Genomic DNA, 21,903 nt, shown 5'->3' on the forward strand with positions numbered 1-21,903 from the left:
CGGCGTACTCCTCTAGAGATAGATAAAGAGAGAGATATGGATCAATGCCGCCATCGGTGATTACTATCGTGCAATTATTTTTTTACTGCAATAGCTACCAAACAATTTTTGGGAGTGGTTGGCTTTGCGAACGCTTTAGATGGCAAATTTAGTTGTATGGGATAATAAAATTAGTTGTATGGGGTTCACATTTACTAAGAAGAAGATAACTTTTGTGGCGAAAAGCATCGAAATTTGTTTTCCTCGTGTGGATTTGGGTGTGTTTTTCCAACTCACGTAGGTGGAGGGGCCTCTTCACTCATTTTCTCTCTTCAATATATGATATGCATGCTTGTGAATATTCGAGGAAAAAAACTTCGTAAAGAAATTGTTCACTTCCACCCCCTCCCAGCTGACGTTCGTCAACATTACCCTTTGGTCAGTAGAACTGTCTTTCAATCTGGCTCCAACATTTTCCCTCTCTTCTAAAAAATGGGAGGTAACAGTGATACACTATGTTCCCTCTGGGTACTGATGAGTCCTATTTATGTGACAATTTTGATCATTATTTTGTGCCAACATGGTAGGTTTGGTGAGATTTTACCATGTTCGCACACCTCTTTCCGCCAGTATTCCACAGGTAACGTCATTTGTAGCAAATACTACTATTTTAGGAAGGAATCCTAGGAAATGGTAGTGCAATCACATATTTAATGTGATAATCACCTACCATAAAATAATGGAGCAAAGCTGGCAAAGGAGGAGTCGTTGCGGTGAGGTGCAGCTCGCAATAACAGTGAGGCCAAGCGTCTCTTGACCCACACGCACCTGGATACTTTACCGTCGCACATCAGAGGCACTGAGTGGCAGTGACGATGTGGATCCTGTCGCACATCACAAGCACGGGATGGCGGCGACGGCACAATGACATCTTTTTTTCGAGCAGAGGTTTGACCTCCCATCTTTATTTCGCCGTTGGCTGAATTGCCTCCACGCACATGTCTCATCGACGACACAACGCCGGAGGCCGTAGCAGTGACTGGGATGGTGAAGGAACATCACTCTCAGTGCACATGCGCCAGCTTGAAAAATGAACCGTTCTGTTAGGTGACTGAAAACGATGTTTACGTGCACCCAATTGGATATTCTTCAAAATCGCCAGTGCAACTCTAGCAGATTCTATGTCCTAATTCCAGAAAAACAGAACTTTATATAAGTCACCATCTTTTTCCTCTCCCATTTTTCTAAAAAAAATTGGAGATGAACAAATAAATTTTATACGCACAATAATATGTGGGGTCCCAACCATTTGTACTATTAATGTTCGGGCTATCGAATGTTGTTGTTTATGTGTGGCTACGTCTCTCAACCAGTTCACGAGCATAACATGACTTCTATCCATCGACAGAAAATTTATATATGACATTATATTTGCACTAATGACTAAAAGAACAACAGAAACCAAAATGCAGTGGAAAAATTTCGGATGCTACTACAGTTATGAGACTCCACATATGTATGAAGAAATCATGAGTTATGCAAATTTGTGAACCAAGAACCACAATAATAAGAACGACAAATCGACATAGTTGTACTATTCCCTTGGATAGAAATAAGTGTTGTGGGTAACTAGGTGTGTTATCTTTCTTCACGAGAAAGAAAGAAAGGCTCCCAGGCATTAGGGTTTTCATGTCTCCTGCTGGCGCCGCCGTCTACCAGCCTTGTCTCCTATGATCTATAGGGCCATAGAGGCGTTGTGAATCTCAGTTCTTGCCGGCAAGAGGACTCATGCTTAGTTTTTAGGTGTATTTTTAGTTTGTTTAGGGTTTGTTTGTTTAGGGTTTGAGTCTTGCTCAAAATGGTGAGACGACGGCGGTCCCAAATGATGGAATAAGGTTTTCCCCGCTTAGGACTTGTCCCAGCGCTGCATTTAGTGTCGTCGGAAGGCATGTGGAGGTGTGCCTTCTGCGGATCTCATAATATACAACCGGTTTATAACTTCGATGGATCCCCCTGGATTTGATTTTCGTTCATCTGTGTTCATGCGTCTACAAGTTATATCCTTCAAATCTACGTTTTTGTCCATGGACGGTGTTGCTGTTCTGGTGTGCTTGTCCTTTGAAGCTTTTAACTTTATACAATGCAAGGTGCTAAGGGGAGGTGCTTCGTAAAATGAACCAAGTTTTTTTTTTCAAGCACCAGTCTTTATATCTTTAGGAGGGGGGCCTAACTAAGCGTCTACCATGTACAAATAAGCATCAGTACTTATAAAAACTGATTTTGTTTTTTAATCACCTTCCCTAAGCACCTTGCTTTGTAAGTGGTCTTTTGTTTTGCATTGTACATGGCTTTAGCCCATTGATTTACCGAGTGTCTACTATAACTAAGTTTTCCTCGCTCCGGTGAGAGCGGCTATGATGGCACAGCTCCTTCAGCTCGTGCCTGTGATTGTAGTCGTTGCTAAGTGGTGTATGCACGTGGATCTAATTTTTATTACTTCTCATGTTTATTATACTGTTATGATGTTTGATGATATAGATGAAGTTTTCTTTTTTGAAAAAAAGGCATACTTATACTAGCCTATCAAGATGGACGAACTTATTGACGAGAATGGAGGACGCAAGATGGAGGGCTCCCTCGCAACGCTAATGCGGGTGGCAGCACAAAGCAAACACCGCACCAGCTGCACTGGGCCCGGTTGCAACATTGTGATGCCGACACAGATTGAATCCAGGGCGCTCCAATCATGGCGCTCAAAACAGTGATGTATGGCCTCAGCATCCTGATCATTGCTTGGAGTATTACTTTCTTACGGAGCACGGCCCAGAGGGATGTCAGCCGGATCCCGCATAATCCCGTTTAAACCCACTATGTAATCTAACAGTTTCAAATTTGTTTTTCTTTCCAAAAAGAATGAACTATGAAGCTAGGTAAAGCTAACTAAAAGGGACTTATGGATACCGTTTATTTGCCATTTACATCAGGTCCCAGAGATTTACATGTTAGCACCTCGAAACAAACATACAACAGGACAAACTCTTGAGAGCAAAAGTAGAAAGATGGGATTTACTTTCTCTAGCTACTCAAAGCGTTTCCTGTAGCACAGCCCAGGCCGCAGAGATTTACAAGCTGGCGCTTCAAAACAAGACACGTGCCGTAACCGGACAAAGACTTGAAAGCATAACTGCAGCAAAGCGTGACCACAATGTGCAGACGCCAAACAGCGACCCAAAGGCAGGAACAGTTAGTACAATATATACACTACCGCATTTGGAAAACACAAAGGAGGACCATGTACGAGTACCCAATGCCACATATAATTGCATGTGCACAGCCGTCAATGTAGCACCTCTGACTTATGTTCCTGGAAAGTATCAACCACTGTATTTTTAAACCTTTTTTCTGACATAATGCGTTTTCTGAAGTTTTAAAACTACCTAATGTATTATTTTTCAAAAAGTGGCGCTTTATTACTTAAATGGTTTAAGCATTACACCTGACCTCTACATAATTAAAATCCACACAGCCAAACAAAGCCTTCTCGCATAAACATAAAATAAAAAGGAAAAATACAAAGAAACATGTAGAGTCCGTATAACGCCTAAAGCGGAGTTGGGGCAATCCTAAGATCATGCTATGACTCATGTTGGTAAAAGTATCCCTCACCGTATCCTCCAATCGTGTACACACCTCCGTAAACAAGTCTCGATTATTCACGCGTTGTAGAGATGACCATAAATGAAGAATCCCGGTACATCTCTAGATTACCTGCATTAGAGAAGTACTTTTATCGTTAAAAACCTTATCATTTCTACACAGCCAAAGCGACCAAATAACGGCAAGCGCTTCCACCCTAAAAAAGTTCTAAACCTGTGATTAATCTCATGTAACTAGTTGCCAAAAACATTAGCAACACTATAAGGAGGATACAAACCAGAAGCACATAATGCATTATGTGAAGATGGGAGAGTTAACAATGAGGATAGTTTTTTTAGGGGAAAATATTCAATCTATTCATGTTCAATCATGGCAGTACAACGAACACCAGAAATAAAAATTACATCCAGATCCGTAAACCACCTAGCGACGACTACAAGCACCGAAGCGAGCCGAAGGCGCGCCGCCGTCATCACCCTTCCGTTGTCGGAGCCGGGCACAACTTGTTGTCGTAGACAATCGGGAAGTCGTCGTGCTAAGGCCCCATAGGACCAGCATCCCAAAACAACAAACGCCGCCGATGAAATATAACGTAATTCGGAAGGATCCAAATCGAAGACACACGAACGTAGACGAACAACGACGAGATCCGAGCAAATCCACCAAAGATAGATCTACTGGAGAGATACCTCCACACGCCCGCCAACGATGCTAGACGCACCGCCGGAACGGGGGCTAAGCGGGGAGACCTTTATTCCATCTTCAGGAGTCGTCGCCGTCTTGTCTTCCTGAGTAGGACACAAACCCTAACAAAACTAAAAAACAACAACTAAAAACGGAGCCCTCCCACCGGCCCTTTTCAGGTTCCACCGCGCCTCCATGACCCTAGGGCAAACGGAGACGAGGCGGACTTGCGCCGGCGCCGGCGAGAGGCACGACTCCTAACTTTCTTTCTTGGAGGAGGCCGAGGAGGTGGTGAAGCCCTGGCTCTAGGTACGTGCGTGAGGATGGAAAGGAATCGAGTAACGTACTCTTCTTCTCAAACACAATTACTGTCGATCAGCAATTAAATATAACTACTACCCTGTACTCCATCCTGTCCACTGATACATGGCGCACACCCATTTCAATGCTTTGACCACACCAAGTTGTCCAAACAAATATAAACAATAGTCACAAAAATTGCAGAACTTTTCTGTTAATTGCATATTGTTACTATCCATATTGGCAGAATGGGAAGGGACTTGGCCTATGATTGCTGGTCTTGCGACTTGCTATCTGCTGCTTCATCACCAGATCTGTATAGAATCAATTTCGAGTGGGTCAGATTTGAGTCCTTGATTCTCCATGCTCATATGAGTTATTTGGTAATCACACAGTCTCTCACATAATTTACATGACACTGCTAGTACAGAACTAATGTTAAATAAGTATAAGCAGGTTATTTTGAATTGAATGTCACTCCGCATTGAGCCACAATTATGCATTTTCTTGTTACGCTTCCAGTCTTTTTAGAATAAACATGGACAGATTTTAAAATTGTAAATTTTGCAGGGATGGTTCCTTGCTTTCCTTACTTCCCAATCTCCAGCAATAAATGTTGTTACACGGAGGTAGTTCTTTCTTAGGGACTCGTCTCTTTGGAGTCGCATTCTTATTGAGTGCATATTTGTTAACCTATCATTGTTTTGGTGGTACTCCCAGTATGATCCATGGGCTTGTTCCTTGTGGTGTGGTGAGGACAGTTCAGTTGAATGCTTTGACATGAGGAAGAAGTCTTCTGTTGGCACAATTAATACAACTTTTTCTTCTCAAGATGTTCTTTTTGCTGGGTCTCTTTTTCTCGAGATGTTGATCAGGTATCTTATTGTACCTTGTCAGCAACTTGCTAGTAATAATACACCAACAATGCAAATTCTTGGCATTATTTTGGTGTTTCTTAGGCCTCCTTTGGTTCATAGGGTAGGAAAATTATAGGAATAGAAAAGTCAAAGGAAATGAGATGACATGCATCTCAAATCCTATAAATAGGAATAAGAAAGGAGATGTCCTTTGTTTCACATCATAGGATTTTTCCATTGAGTTTAGGCTAATGTTTATTTTCCTATGAAATGTGGAGGATAGGAAGATTTTCTCTATAGGAATAGGATTCCATTCCTACAAACCAAAGAGCTCTATAGAAATTTTTTCTATAAAAATCCTACCCTAGGAAATTCCTACAAAATTCCTTCAAATCAAAGGAGGCCTTATGCTTCAAAACTGCAGGATGTCACGTCTTTGCAGTTCGATGAAAATCAAGGGGTACCTTCTGGCATAGAAAAGGTTTGATTCATCATCTGTTATTTTATTTGACTAGTAAACATGCCCATTGCAACAGGTGGGAAAAAGAAAAAATTTGTGTCAGTAGCAATTCTTGCGTGCACTGATAAAACAAATTCAAATATGTCTCCACTATCTCACAAATGCACGGTTCAAACGGTTGCGGGTGGTTTGAGGGTTTTCGCTGGACATGCCCATAGGGAGGAGTTTTCTGTATCTGGTTGTCATATTATACACAATTAATTTCATGTGACGGCAGCGCTAACGGGGCAGTGCCTTCGGCTCATAGCAGTGCTTGTAGCCGTGTCTGGCCACACTATGAATCTAATTTTTGTCACTTCTCTTGTTTATTGTTCTATTATGATGCTTGATGAATATAGATGAAGTTTTCTTGTTAAAGACATACATGTACTGGCGTCAGGATGGATGAACTTATTGACGAAACAGAGGACTCGAGATGGAGGACACCCTTGCAATGCTAAGGCCAACTCCAATGCAAGATCCCAAATCGTTCGCGGACATCCGTTTGGGAGAAAATGGGCAGATGCAACGACCCAACACGTGGGAGCATATACCCATTTTCTGTCTAGTCTGTGTGCATTCTTCTTCATTTGCAGAACAAAGTTGCTCTGGATTTGGGGTCAAAGTGGACAGAAAACGGACAAAGTTGGCCTTGTCCTGGTCCGCTCGTATCCGTCCGGACCCATATGTCAACCTCCCTGCATCCCACCTACCCTTCTTTTCTCTCTCTCCTTTCTCTCTGGCGCCCCCGGCCCGCCGCCTTCCCTGGCATCCCGGGGATACCACAACAGAAGTGCCGCCAAGTCCCATAGCAGCAGCAGGAGGAGGCCAACTCCTCCGCTATGCTGCTAGCCGGGGAAGCACTCGGTTGGGGCGAGCGCGGTGCGGCGAGATGCGGCAAGACCAGCGGGCATGCGAGGGCGTGTGCAGCAGTGTGGGCACGTGTGCGGCAGGACTGGCGATGGCACGCACGGGAGCGGGAGCTAGACCACAACAAGCGAGCGCGACGGGCGTGGCCGATGAGCACAGGGGCGCGGGTGAGCGTGCGGCCACCCTCTCTCAGCACCGCATGCTCGAGGGTAGCAGTGTCAGGGTCACCATGCCTAAGGTGTTCGAGGAAATGACGTGGCAGACATCTCGTCAAATGGGGTAGCACCGTTCGATGTAGAGACGGTGTCTGCTTTTCTGTCCATGTCCGCTGTCCATTTTTCTATCTCAAATAAACAAAATCCGAATAAACCAGCTGTCTGATTTGGGATCGAGGGTTAGAGTTGGCCTATGTCAGTGCAAAGCAAACACCACAGCAGCTGCACTGGGCCCGGTAGCAACATTGCGATTCTGACAAAGATTAGATCTAGAGCGCTCCAATCAAGGCGCTCCACACAGTGCTGTACGGCCTGAGCATCCTGGTCATTGCTTGGAGTAAATGTTTTCTCACGGAGCACTGCCCAGGACCCAGAGATTTGAATGTTAGCACCTCGAAACAAACACGCAGCAGGACAATGTCTTGAGAGAAAAAATAGAAAGATGGGATTTACTCAAAGCGTTTCCTGTAGCACAGCCCAGGTCGCAGAGATTTGCAAGCTGGAGCCTCGAAACAAGACACGTGACCGGACAAAGACTTGAAAGCATAAATTCTACAGCAAAGCGTGACCACAATCTGCAGAAGCCAAACAGCGACGGAAAGGCAGGAACAGTTAGCTGCATTTGGAAAACACAACGGAGGACCATGTACGATTACCCAATGCCACATCTATATCAATATAAAAAGACTCAAAGGGACAGATCCAAACCATCTCGACCGTCAAATCATGTTATTTAGCGGTTTAAATCGCTTCAATGTTGAGCACCAAACACGTTTAATGCTCTAATTACCCATCACTGTCATTGGTTATAAACACGTTTTGACTCAAAGCTATCCCATAAAATCTGCCATGTAATTAATATCTCACCACTTCCCGAGAAAAAGTAATCCATATCTTATCAAATACCAACATGCAACAGATATATTTTACCTAATATAACATGCAACTAATATCTTACCAAATATAAACATGCATTGCACGTACATTATTACTAGTATAATTAGAGGCAAGAGCACTACAGACCCGCAAACGTGCAATGGATGTGATGGTTTAGTCCACAAACTATCGAAAGGTGATCACCTCATCCCTAAACTTGCAATGTATGTGAAGATTTAGTCCAGAGCCAATCGCAAGTTGAGAAATGGCGCCACGCTGGCCGCCTCTTGGCACACCCGCTCGGCCTGGCATTTATACAAAAAAACCCTCCATCTTTATAGAAATCATGAACACTTTTGCGCTTGCACCTACGTGCCAAGGGCGGTGCTAGCAATCTGGCTAGGATTGACGGCTGCCATACCTCAAATTCCACCAATAAATATACTGGTATATATACAAGTACTACTATGTGTTTTCATCTTGATTATAATTGATAAGGTATTGTACGTGTTGAACCAGTTGAGTTGACTGCTGACTTGCTGGTGGTCCTGATGCATCGGCAAGTGGTCTTGCGAGTTACACTCCATGCACAAATCAACACACGCTCCCCGGTTTCAAAATTCTGGAAAGTGGAAATCTTTTCGCTGCATGGCCGAATGTGCGGAGCACCAAACAGCAAGCAGAGGACGTAAGCACAACTGAGAACAAAATGGCATGGAATAAGAAGATCAAGTAATGAATGAAAGTGTTCTAAAAATGTAAAGAATGGAAGTTAATTTAGAATTGAAATTGAACTTTGAATTTTGAAGCAAATTTTGTTGCCGTCTGCCAAAATAAGCTCAAATATTTTAGGTATCCCCTATTGACAAAACAAATCGATTGGTTTTGAATTTTGATTGTGCTTGTTAAACACAAAGTATTTATATAACTAATATTTAGTGAGCTCTTGCGTAATTACATTATATGTACATTGTTTTCTCCTTCGTAGATATTGCAATACCGAAGAATTATTCCTGCCTCCGGCTCCGCCACTGGCAATAATTAACACGGTTTCAGTACCGGTGTCAACAGTGACATAGTCCAACACGTTTTTCTTTGTTGGTGTCCAATCCACACGATAATGTACATCTGAGATTGAGTATCCAGAGCGCTTTAAATGGGTCTTACTGGCATTTCGTGACAGATCCTACTAAACAAGCACAAGATAATGACCATTTTACATAAACGATGGCAATCCACTTAACATTTACAGATGCGACCAATTAGTCGATGCCTATTTTTCCTGGGCAATGCATATTTGTTTTTTTTTGCGAGAACTGCATATTTGCTTTACATCACACGGGTTATGGAGAGTAGTGGTGGTCATTCGGGTGAAATGTTTCTGATGGTTATATTTAGTTTGTTTCCAGGGAAGGTTATACTTAGTTTTGTGTGTGTGTGTGTGTGTGTGTGTGTGTGTGTGTGTGTGACCAAACTTGCTACATCTACACAAAAAACTTGCTTCTTTTTTTGTTGAGCGAAACACAAAAAACTTGCTGGACAGGCTAGCCGTCTATCTAGAGGGTTGGGCTAGCACAACACCGGCATATGCTGGAGTGGGCTTGGCAAGGGCGCGACTGTCTCGCTTGTAGCGAGACACAGTCTAGCCTCGCGTCAAGCAGCTGCCGGAATGGGCCAGCAAATTAGGGACCGCAAGCATTGAGCATTTTTTCTTTATTTTCACAGTTTTGCTTTAATTTTACTTTTGCTTATAATTCTAAATATATCTATTATGAAAATCAATTTACATACATAATTGAAAAATGTTAGTCGTGCATTTAAAAATGTTAACATGTATAGAAAAATGTTTCTAATGTATACAAAAAAGTACAATGTCCGTGGAAAAAAGTAGACATCAAAACATAAATATGAGAAAATGTTAATCATGTATTTTTAAAAAATTAGGTATGAATACAAATATATTTCAGGTGAATACAAAAAGTACAATGTGTATACAAAAAAGTGAACATCAAAACATATATATGAGCATGTTGCCTGTAATAAGTTTTTGTGGCAGCTACTTTAGGTTATGGCCAAGAGTAGTGAATCATCCTTGATTTGGACTGTTGCCTTGGCTTTTCTAATAATAATTTCGGGAGAGGGGCCCTTTGATTAAAACATATAGATATGAAAAAAAATATACCGCGTGTGTGATTTTCATAAAGGTGGAGGGGGGTTTCATAAAAACACCGGGCCGAGCGTGGCGCCACAAATTATATAAGGTGTGGCCAGCGTGGCACCATTTATCAACTTGTGATTGGCTTTGGACTAAATCTTCACATACATTGCAAGTTTAGGGATGAGATGATCACCTTTTACAAATTTGTGGACTAAATCATCACATCCATTACAAGTTTGTGAGTCTATAGTCCTCTTGCCTCATATAATTACGTGCGCGCAGCCGTTTTGTAGCACCTATGATTTATGTTCCTGGAAAGCATCAACCACGGTATTTTTTTTCACCCTTTTCTGACATAATGTGTTATTTGAAATTTTAAAACCACATAATACATTATGTGAAGACAGGATAGTTAACGAACTCTTCTTTTCAAACACAATTACTGTCTATAAACAACTAAATATAACTACTACTTGTTCTTAGCTATACCCGGTACTCCATCCTGTCAACAAATACATGAAGCACACTCTGACGCCCGGATAATTAAGCTACAGTAATCCTCTGCTAATGATGCCACGCCATCGCGGTTACTGTTGTTAATCTCACGTTAGTTCAAACCGATTCAAATTCAAATTCAAAATCAGGCAAATAGTAAAAATTTTCAAATATTAAAACTAAAATGTTCGGTGTGTGCCAAATAAATCCTGTAATAATGGTGGAGAAACCAACATTTTAAAACCATCTGAAACAATAACTTAAATGTTTTTTTATTTAATAAAGAATACAAGGTACTTTGGTTTTGTCCCAAACTTTTTATGAGAATAGTTGATTTTACAAATCTAATTTAGGAGTGGGGTTCACTTTTTGTAAAACTATAAACTATTAAATAAGTAAGAGGAAACAGAGACAAGAAAAAAAAAGGGAAAATAAAACAAAAATAAATGAAAGAAGAAAATACCCCCTCTCTCCCATGGGCCAAGTGGCCCAGTTGGCCACAGTCGCCAGGCCGACCCAGGCCACCCCCTGCCTATACCCCCGCACCACGGTAACCCTAGCCCACTACCCCACCACTCGCCCCCCACCCCCACGATCCCCTCTCCCCCGATCCAGATCTGGATCGGGCCACGACCGCGTCCCCGACGCCAACGGTGCCCCGACCGTCACGCCCGTCGCCGTCCCTTCGCGCCTCCATCCTCCTCCGCGATGCCACCTCGCCGGCGCCGCACCTCTCGGCCTCCTTCCTCTCCTTCGTGCACCGCGTCGTCTTCCCCGAGCTTTGCGCACGCCCCATCCATGGCCGCCCCGACCCCGTCGCCGGAGGCCACCTCGCTGGTCCGCCAGGGCCATCGTCTTCCCCTGCGCCGGTCGTCCCCATCCTCCTCCCCAAAGGCCCCATCGAGCCTCGCCGCCCCCTTCTCACGACGAACGTGAGCACCGCCCGTCTTCCCCCATTCCTCCCTCTGCTCGTCGCTACATCGCCCGGGCACGGCCACGCACGGTCGTGCACCCTCATGCACGGGCCCCGCCCCGGTCCTCCCCTGCCGCACCCCGACCTTGCATGCTGCGTCCGTCCGCCCGCTGCCTCCCACAGTGCTCGCTGCTACTGCCGCCCGAGCTACGCGCCGGCCGTCGCCAGCCTTGCCGCAGCACGCGCCTGCCTGCCCCCTACCTTGTTCTGCTCACTCCATGGACGCCCCGTGCGCGTTCCCAACCGCACGCCCACGCGTCTGCCAGGCCCCGGCCAAGTCCTACACCACGCCCGCGCGCGGACGGCCGTGCTCGCCCGACGCCGCCGCCAGCGCGTGCGACCGTCGCGCCCGCTTTCAGCCGGCGTTCCACACACTCCCCCTGCTCCGCTGCGAACCTGCTGTTGACGCCGAAGGCCGCCGCTGCTCACCTCGCCGTGGCCACCGGCCCCCCTGCAACGGCCCCCTGCCGGGTCCGCCCGCACTGGCGTGCGCCCGAACGAACGGGTGCTGGGCACCCGATGCGCCCATTCGCCCAGTGCCCGCTAGGCTCCCCCAGAGACTATGACATATGGGCCCCACGCCAAAAAAAAGAGAAGATAAAAATATATATAAAAAAAGAATTAATTAATAATTTAATTAATTAATTAAATTAGTTAACCTAATTAATTGTAGTTAATAAACCTAATCATTTGTGTTAGACTAACTAAACCTGATTAGGTAGTCTTAGACAATGACAACCGGGACCCACGTGTCAGTTTGACCAAGTCAACTGACTGTTGACTGCTGACATCCCCCTGATGTCATGCTGATGTCATAATGGCATTTCCTAGTTAAATTATTTCTGTTAATTCTAAAAATGAATTAAAACTTTGAAAATTAATATAAAATAATCCTTAACTCGGATGAAAATACTTTGTACATGAAAGTTGCTCAGAACGACGAGACGAATTCGGATACGCAGCCCGTTCGTCCGCCACGCATCCCTAGCATAGCAAACACGCAACTTTTTCCCTCTGATTCATCTGTCCGAAAACGCGAAACACCGGGGATATTTTCCCGGATGTTTCGCCCCTTCACCGGTATCACCTCATACCGCGTTAGAACATGTCTAGCTCTGCCTATTGTCCTGTTATGCACTTGCTTGCTATGTATTTACTGTTTCTCCCCCCTCTTCTCTTCGGTAGACCCCGTGACGATGCTGATGTCCCTGTGGTCAACTACGTCACCGACGACCCCTCCTTGTCTGAGCAACCAGGGAAGCCCCCCCCCTTGATCACCAGATATCGCCTACTCTCCTCTATACTGCTTGCATTAGAGTAGTGTAGCATGTTACTGCTTTCCGTTAATCCTATTCTGATGCATAGCTTGTCATTGTTGCTACAGTTGTTACCCTTACCTGCTATCCTACTGCTTAGTATAGGATGCTAGTGTTCCATCAGTGGCCCTACACTCTTGTCCGTCTGCCATGCTATACTACTGGGCCATGATCACTTCGGGAGGTGATCACGGGCATGCTATATACATTGCACTGTTACATTACCTGTGATACTGTTCGGAGATGGGGGCTGAAGGGGCAAGTGGCTCCATCCCGGTAGAGGTGGGCCTGGGTTCCCGACGGCCCCCGACTGTTACTTTGTGGCGGAGCGACAGGGCAGGTTGAGACCACCTAGGAGAGAGGTGGGCCTGGCCCTGGTCGGCGTTCGCAGATACTTAACACGCTTAACGAGATCTGGGTATTTGATCTGAGTCTGGCCATTTGCTCTATACGCACTAACCATCTACACGGGAGTAGTTATGGGTATCCCGGCGTCGTGGTATCAGCCGAAGCCTTCGTGACGTCTGCGACTGAGTGGCGCGCGCCGCATTGGATCGTAAGCTCGCGCTTGTATTAAGGGGGCTAGATCTGCTTCCGGCCGCGTTCGCAACGTGCAGGTGTGCTATGGGCGATGGGCCCAGACCCCTGTGCGCTTAGGTTTAGACCGGCGTGCTGACCTCTCTGTTGTGCCTAGGTGGGGCTGCGGCGTGTTGATCTTCCGCGGCCGGGCATGACCCAGGAAAGTGTGTCCGGCCAAATGGGATCAAGCGTGTTGGGGAATGTGGTGCACCCCTGCAGGGAAGTTAATCTATTCGAATAGCCGTGATCTTCGGTAACAGGACGACTTGGAGTTGTACCTTGACCTTATGACAACTAGAACCAGATACTTAATAAAACACACCCTTCCAAGTGTCAGATACAACCGGTGATCGCTCTCTCACAGGCGACGAGGGGAGGATCATCGGTTAGGGTTATGCTATGCGATGCTACTTGGAGGACTTCCGTCTACTCTCTTCTACGTGCTGCAAGATGGAGGTTACCAGAAGCGTAGTCTTTGAAAGGACTAGCTATCCCCCTCTTATTCCGGCTTTCTGCAGTTCAGTCCACATATAATAGCCTTATTCCAGTTGATACCAATGCATACATATGTAGTGTAGCTCCTTGCTTGCGAGTACTTTGGATGAGTACTCACGGTTGCTTCTCCTTCTTTTCCCTCTATCCCTTCTACCTGGTTGTTGCAACCAGATGTTGGAGCCCAGGATCCAGACGCCACCGTCGACGACGACTCCTACTACACCGGAGGTGCCTACTACTACGTGCTGCTCGCTGACGGCGACCAGGAGTAGTTTAGGAGGATCCCAGGCAGGAGGCCTGCGCCTCTTTCGATCTGTATCCCAGTTTGTGCTAGCCATCTTATGGCAACGTGTTTAACTTATGTCTGTACTCAGATATTGTTGCTTCCGCTGACTCGTCTATGATCGAGCTCTTGTATTCGAGCTCTCGAGGCCCCTGGCTTGTAATATGATGCTTGTATGACTTATTTTCTTTGTAGAGTTGTGTTGTGATATCTTCCCGTGAGTCCCTGATCTTGATCGTACACGTTTGCGTGTATGATTAGTGTACGATTAAATCGGGGGCGTCACAAGTTGGTATCAGAGCCAACTGCCTGTAGGAATCCCCCTTTCCAACTCCTTGGCCGAAGTTGAGTCTAGGCATTGCAAAACTTTTACTAACTTGGCTGTGTGTCTTACGGGCACACGTCGCCATCGGGTGGTAGTAGGATCTTTTACTCCTTGACCTATACTCTGGGGCTCTGACATCTCTTCTATTCGGGTTAAATGATTTTGCTAAAATCCAACTCTAGGTTCTCGTTACCACTTCCTGCCGGAGAGCCCTTTAATACGGATGATCAACTGCTTCAACAAAAGATTCTGACAATACTCTCGGATGTTCCCTCGATACTTTGTGCCATCCCTCTTGCAATTCCCTTTCCACCGTAAACCCTTAAGGATAACTACTTACAGTTGTTATTCTTACATTCATCCCCAGATGGTCTTGTTATTACAAGATACCCCGAAACACTCGTCGTTGTTTCGATAATCCTTTGAGCTCACTTCCTTGCAGTTCTTGACACATGAATATCCCTACGGATAATTTCTCACACTTACCGAGTATCCACTCATCCCCAGTTGATTCATGTATGTCATCAATCTTCGAAATACCATTCGATCTTCCAAAAATCCTCAGGAGCATATTGCTCTTGAAATTCTTGCTTGCTTACATTTTGGTTAATCCCATAAGTCTAGTAATCTTATTGTTAACCTTTGCCACTACCCTTTTGAGTCCATTGATTCAATAAGATGTGAATGCTCGCATTCCTCAGTCGAATCCTTGAATTCATCCTTCCGACTCAGTGTCAATTTGTACATGAGCTGGATCTCGACCAATCAAATTGCCATCGATTGTACCCCTAAGCCTACTCAACTTATCCATCCTTGATCAGAGCGTTGCTTCTGATCCCCTGATTTGGAAATCATAATTCTTTTGCATGTGAACTTTGAATTAGTCAGTTGTTTTTATAATCAGATCTACTTGCATTCTTCTTCCTCTGGTTGAGTACCGATGCTCACATCATATCCCTTGTGGACCATCGGTTCCTTTGTTGGATTTTATCTGACAGTGTGCTTCATATTGAATAACCTTGTGAGCCTTTCCATGGGTATATAATGCCTTTGGTAAATTGTATCATCTGCTTTTGAACAATGCTCTACTTTCGAGCTTGTGTTAATTACTTCAAAAAAATTGTGGTATATGTTCCTAGGATACCTCGATGGGTTGGACATATGCTTTTTTTTTCTAATCTGTGTGAACCCGGAAACTACTACGGGTCATACTCTACTGGTGTTATGTCAGATAAAATTTCAACACCACAACTTCGTTGAAGGCGAGAAGTGAATGAAAGGTTATGCATTAAAGAAGTGGGAGTCGACCTTGAACTTTGTGTTCATGCCCATGGACACGATGTAGATCCTATCATAGAAGCTTCTTGTAATAATAACTATTCCTTGATAACTATCATCTGGTATCTGTGAATTGGTCTTTTGCGAACAAGGTTCCGACCATATTTTCTTCTTGATCCCATTTCTCGGACAAGTTTAAGCACTTGTCTTTTGTAAGTCAATACACTAGTCCAACCTCTACCTTGATCTACAGTCGAGTATTACCCTCTGGTATCTCGAGTATATCTAAGAACTATGTTGCATCTTATGAGTCTCCATCAGCTATTATTTCCCACCGATTCCAATTTTTCATGGGTTCTGCGTTGTTAATCGCTCAAGAACACCGGTAAGTGAACCGATTCCGCACTCTGGTTCGATAACTCTAAGTAATCTTCGTTGCTTATGAGTTTAATATTCCTTCAAGTCATTCCCAGCCTGATCGGCTATATCATTATCGTGCTAAATTTTAACTGTGCTACCTGCTCCTTAATCTCGGAGCACAACTTTCGATGATGAGCTAAGCTTACGTCGATCTTCCTCGTCATATCAGTTCACCTTGAACAACAAGCTTGATTTCAAGTTTGTGTCCTACCCATGGTTCCAATAACCTTCCACTTCATCATTTGTTTGATTTGACATCGTCGCTGATTGATTACATCTTGAAATCTCTCGACAAGTGTGTCGTGAACAACATCAACCTTATGAGGTCTTCCAAGATATATATCGAATTCTTGATGAGAAATAGCATCCTTTGCCCTCAATGAATTGGGTTATCATCGACAACAATATTGCATTCCCTCCGACACAAAACTTGTTCCTGTTTTGTGTTGTACCTTGAGTTCCTTGCTATCCAACTTATGTTATGTTCTACCGCGGAGTATTACCATCTTTGATGTCAAGAATGTTGTGAGGATTGCTCCACCTATTAAGAATTCTTGCTATAATGATACTTCTCACCATCACCATTCTTTCTTCGTCCTCGTGTCGATCCCAACTGGGGTACCCACAAGTGAACGGTGTTGTTTGGATTCTGCACTTCTAGCAACCCAATTGCTTTGGAGTTAATGATCGATAATTCGTTCTTAGCCTATCGGTTGCTGAACCACCATTCTAACATTGATCATGCTACTATAAGCCCATATTTCGGGTGCACTTTTCAACCAATTTTTAATTGTGTATGTTTTTCTTGAGCTTACATCATTATATCATTTGATCGACAAATGTTATCTCCTTGTTCACATAACTGTGGAAATCCACATTTTTGGATACCACGTTGAATTATCACTGAGTCCATCAGCCACCCCCTCATCCTCTCCTTGGCTTAATGATGAATCCCTTCGTGTATCCAGAGTCTGATCTTTGCTTGAAGACCATGCCAATGCTATCTCTAAGCATGTCTATGGTACTCCAATTTTCAACAAAAACATTTGAAGCCCAATGCTAAATGTTTTCTTGCTCAATTATCCAAACACCGCTGTATGGGTAATGTCATGCAATTTCTCTCCCCTGCCTAAAGAATTTTCTACATTATATCCCTTCATGGATATCATGCTCTGATTGTTCTTGGGAAGGATATACCCCTGAAATATGTGTTTAAACACATTTTCTTTCCATTGTTCTGATTAAATCTGATGGACACTTTTCCCTTTCCATTGGTTTGCTTAACCCTTCTTGTGATCTATATTATATAAGCAGTAGTAATCTTCTGCTTATGTAGCACACCTTGGTGTACAACCGTGTCAGTAATACCCTGTTTCTACTGTGGATGACATTCCGGTAGCCACCGATGGACGGGAACCTTGCCTAGGTCCGCCTCGTTCAACGAGCAGGAAAATGGTTCTCTTCGTCCCTCGCCCTTGGTATCGACGTTGTTGCCGACTTAATCGACAGGCTACCCCCTGACATGCCTTGCTTGCATGATCACGCAAGACGTCTCCACCCTTCCTACTTTTAACCACATGGTGGGCCCATAACCCACAGTTCCATAGGATCGAAACCTGACTCTCCTGTACACCCTGTTGTCAAACTTATTCCCCACGCTTGACTTCATATGTAATTCACGGGCCACCTGCCTAGTGATCAATTCTGGTATCAGGCGCAATACTTATTCCCATTGCTCTGAACCCCTTCACTTTTCGTATCAGGCAACAAATGATTGCCTATCCACTTGAAACTTCTTATTGCACCTTCGTACCTTGCTCTCGATATTTTCTTCAGTTTCAATTCAAGAGTTACTTTCTACCACCTTCCCCGATGTTATCGACCAGGTAGTCAACCTTGTAGAGGTCCGCTCTCTCGGAATAACCACCCTTTATTCTTTCGTAAGAACGATGGAGATCCCGAAGAAAAGGACGACTTCACTATGATGACCTGAAGCAGAGAAATGAAGATGTCAATGTAGTGGATCTACCTCTTCGAGAAGAGCAACCAATACCGAGAACACTCGCTAGAATTTCGTAACCAGAACCTTCCCCCTTACACCTCTCTTAAATCTCGGGACGAGATTTCTTGTAGTAGAGGAGAATTGTGACGCCCGGATAATTAAGCTACAGTAAACCTCTGCTAATGATGCCACGCCATCACGGTTACTATTGTTAATCTCACGTTAGTTCAAACTGATTCAAATTCAAATTCAAAATCAGGCAAATAGTAAAAGTTTTCAAATATTAAAACTAAAATGTTCGGTGTGTGCCAAATAAATCCTGTAATAATGGTGGAGAAACCAACATTTTAAAAGCATCTGAATGCACTAAAATAAATAAAACAACAACTGAAACAATAACTTAAATGCTTTTTCATTTAATAAAGAATACAAGGTACTTTGGTTTTGTCCCAAACTTTTTATGAGAATAGTTGATTTTACAAATCTAATTTAGGAGTGGGGTTCACTTTTTGTAAAACTATAAACTATTAAATAAGTAAGAGAAAACAGAGACAAGAAAAAAAAAGGGAAAATAAAACAAAAAATAAATGAAAGAAGAAAATACCCCCCTCTCTCCCATGGGCCAAGTGGCCTAGTTGGCCACAGTCACCAGGCCGACCCAGGCCACCCCCCTGCCTATACCCCCGCACCACGGTAACCCTAGCCCACTACCCCACCATTCCCCCCCCACCCCCACGATCCCCTCTCCCTCGATCCAGATCAGGATCGGGCCACGACCGCGTCCCCGACGCCAACGGTGCCCCGACCGTCACGCCCGTCGCCGTCCCTTCGCGCCTCCATCCTCCTCCGCGATGCCACCTCGCCGGCGCCGCACCTCCCGGCCTCCTTCCTCTCCTTCGTGCACCGCGTCATCTTCCCCGAGCTTTGCGCGCGCCCCATCCATGGCCGCCCCGACCCCGTCGCCGGAGGCCACCTCGCTGGTCCGCCAGTGCCATCGTCTTCCCCTGCGCCGGTCGTCCCCATCCTCCTCCCAAAAGGCCCCATCGAGCCTCGCCGCCCCCTTCTCACGACGAACGTGAGCACCGCCCGTCTTCCCCCATTCCTCCCTCTGCTCGTCGCTACATCGCCCGGGCACGGCCACGCACGGCCGTGCACCCTCATGCACGGGCCCTGCCCCGGTCCTCCCCTGCCGCACCCCGACCTTGCATGCTGCGTCCGTCCGCCCGCTGCCTCCCACAGTGCTCGCTGCTACTGCCGCCCGAGCTACGCGCCGGCCGTCGCCAGCCTTGCCGCAGCACGCGCCCGCCTGCCTCCTACCTTGTTCTGCTCACTCCATGGCCGCCCCGTGCGCGTTCCCAACCGCACGCCCACGCGTCTGCCAGGCCCCGGCCAAGTCCTACACCACGCCCGCGCACGGACGGCCATGCTCGCCCGACGCCGCCGCCAGCGCGTGCGACCGTCGCGCCCGCCTTCAGCCGGCGTTCCACGCACTCCCCCTGCTCCGCTGCGAACCTGCTGTTGACGCCAAAGGCCGCCGCTGCTCACCTCGCCGTGGCCACCGCCCCCCCTGCAACGGCCCCCTGCCGGGTCCGTCTGCACTGTCGTGCGCCTGAACGAACGGGTGCTGGGCACCCGATGCGCCCATTCGCCCAGTGCCCGCTAGGCTCCCCCAGAGCCTATGACAAATGGGCCCCACGCCAAAAAAAGAGAAGATAAAAATATATATATATATAAATAATTAATTAATTAATTTAATTAGTTAACCTAATTAATTGTAGTTAATAAACCTAATCATTTGTGTTAGACTAACTAAACCTGATTAGGTAGTCTTAGACAATGACAACCGGGACCCACGTGTCAGTTTGACCAAGTCAACTGACTGTTGACTGCTGACATCCCCCTGATGTCATGCTGATGTCATAATGGCATTTCCTAGTTAAATTATTTCTGTTAATTCTAAAAATGAATTAAAACTGAAAATTAATATAAAATAATCCTTAACTCGGATGAAAAATACTTTGTACATGAAAGTTGCTCAGAACGACGAGACGAATTCGAATATGCAGCCCGTTCGTCCACCACGCATCCCTAGCATAGCGAACACGCAACTTTTTCCCTCTGATTCATCTATCCGAAAACGCGAAACGCTGGGGATATTTTCCCGGATGTTTCCCCCCTTCACCGGTATCACCTCATACCGCGTTAGAACATCTCTAGCTCTGCATATTGTCCTGTTATGCACTTGCTTGCTATGTATTTACTGTTTCTCCCCCCTCTTCTCTTCGGTAGACCCTGTGACGATGCTGATGTCCCTGTGGTCAACTACGTCACCGACGACCCCTCCTTCTTGTCGGAGCAACCAGGCAAGCCCCCCCCTTGATCACCAGATATCGCCTACTCTCCTCTATACTGCTTGCATTAGAGTAGTGTAGCATGTTACTGCTTTCCGTTAATCCTATTCTGATGCATAGCCTGTCATTGTTGCTACAGTTGTTACCCTTACCTGCTATCCTACTGCTTAGTATAGGATGCTAGTGTTCCATCAGTGGCCCTACACTCTTGTCCGTCTGCCATGCTATACTATTGGGCCGTGATCACTTCGGGATGTGATCACGGGCATGCTATATACATTGCACTGTTACATTACCTGTGATACTGTTCGGAGATGGGGGCTGAAGGGGCAGGTGGCTCCATCCCGGTAGAGGTGGGCCTAGGTTCCCGACGGCCCCCGACTGTTACTTTGTGGCGGAGCGACAGGGCAGGTTGAGACCACCTAGGAGAGAGGTGGGCCTGGCCCTGGTCGGCATTCGCAGATACTTAACACGCTTAACGAGATCTGGGTATTTGATCTAAGTCTGGCCATTTGGTCTATACACACTAACCATCTACGCGGGAGTAGTTATGGGTATCCCGGCGTCGTGGTATCAGCCGAAGCCTTCGTGACGTCAGCGACTGAGTGGCGCGCGCCGCATTGGATCGTAAGCTCGCGCTTGTATTAAGGGGGCTAGATCTACTTCCGGCCGCGTTCGCAACGTGCAGGTGTGCTATGGGCGATGGGCCCAGACCCCTGTGCGCTTTGGTTTAGACCGGCGTGCTGACCTCTCTGTTGTGCCTAGGTGGGGCTGCGACGTGTTGATCTTCCGCGGCCGGGCATGACCCAGGAAAGTGTGTCCGGCCAAATGGGATCAAGCGTGTTGGGGAATGTGGTGCACCCCTGCAGGGAAGTTAATCTATTCGAATAGCCGTGATCTTCGGTAACAGGACGACTTGGAGTTGTACCTTGACCTTATGACAACTAGAACCAGATACTTAATAAAACACACCCTTCCAAGTGTCAGATACAACCGGTGATCACTCTCTCACTGGCGACGAGGGGAGGATCATCGGTTAGGGTTATGCTATGCGATGCTACTTGGAGGACTTCCGTCTACTCTCTTCTACATGGTGCAAGATGGAGGTTACCAGAAGCGTAGTCTTCGAAAGGACTAGCTATCCCCCTCTTATTCCGGCTTTCTGCAGTTCAGTCCACATATAATAGCCTTATTCCAGTTGATACCAATGCATACATATGTAGTGTAGCTCCTTGCTTGCGAGTACTTTGGATGAGTACTCACGGTTGCTTCTCCTTCTTTTCCCTCTATC

This window comes from Triticum urartu, chromosome 5A (assembly GCF_056163025.1).
Source record: "Triticum urartu cultivar PI428250 chromosome 5A, HENAU_Tu73, whole genome shotgun sequence".
Taxonomy (NCBI): domain Eukaryota; kingdom Viridiplantae; phylum Streptophyta; class Magnoliopsida; order Poales; family Poaceae; genus Triticum; species Triticum urartu.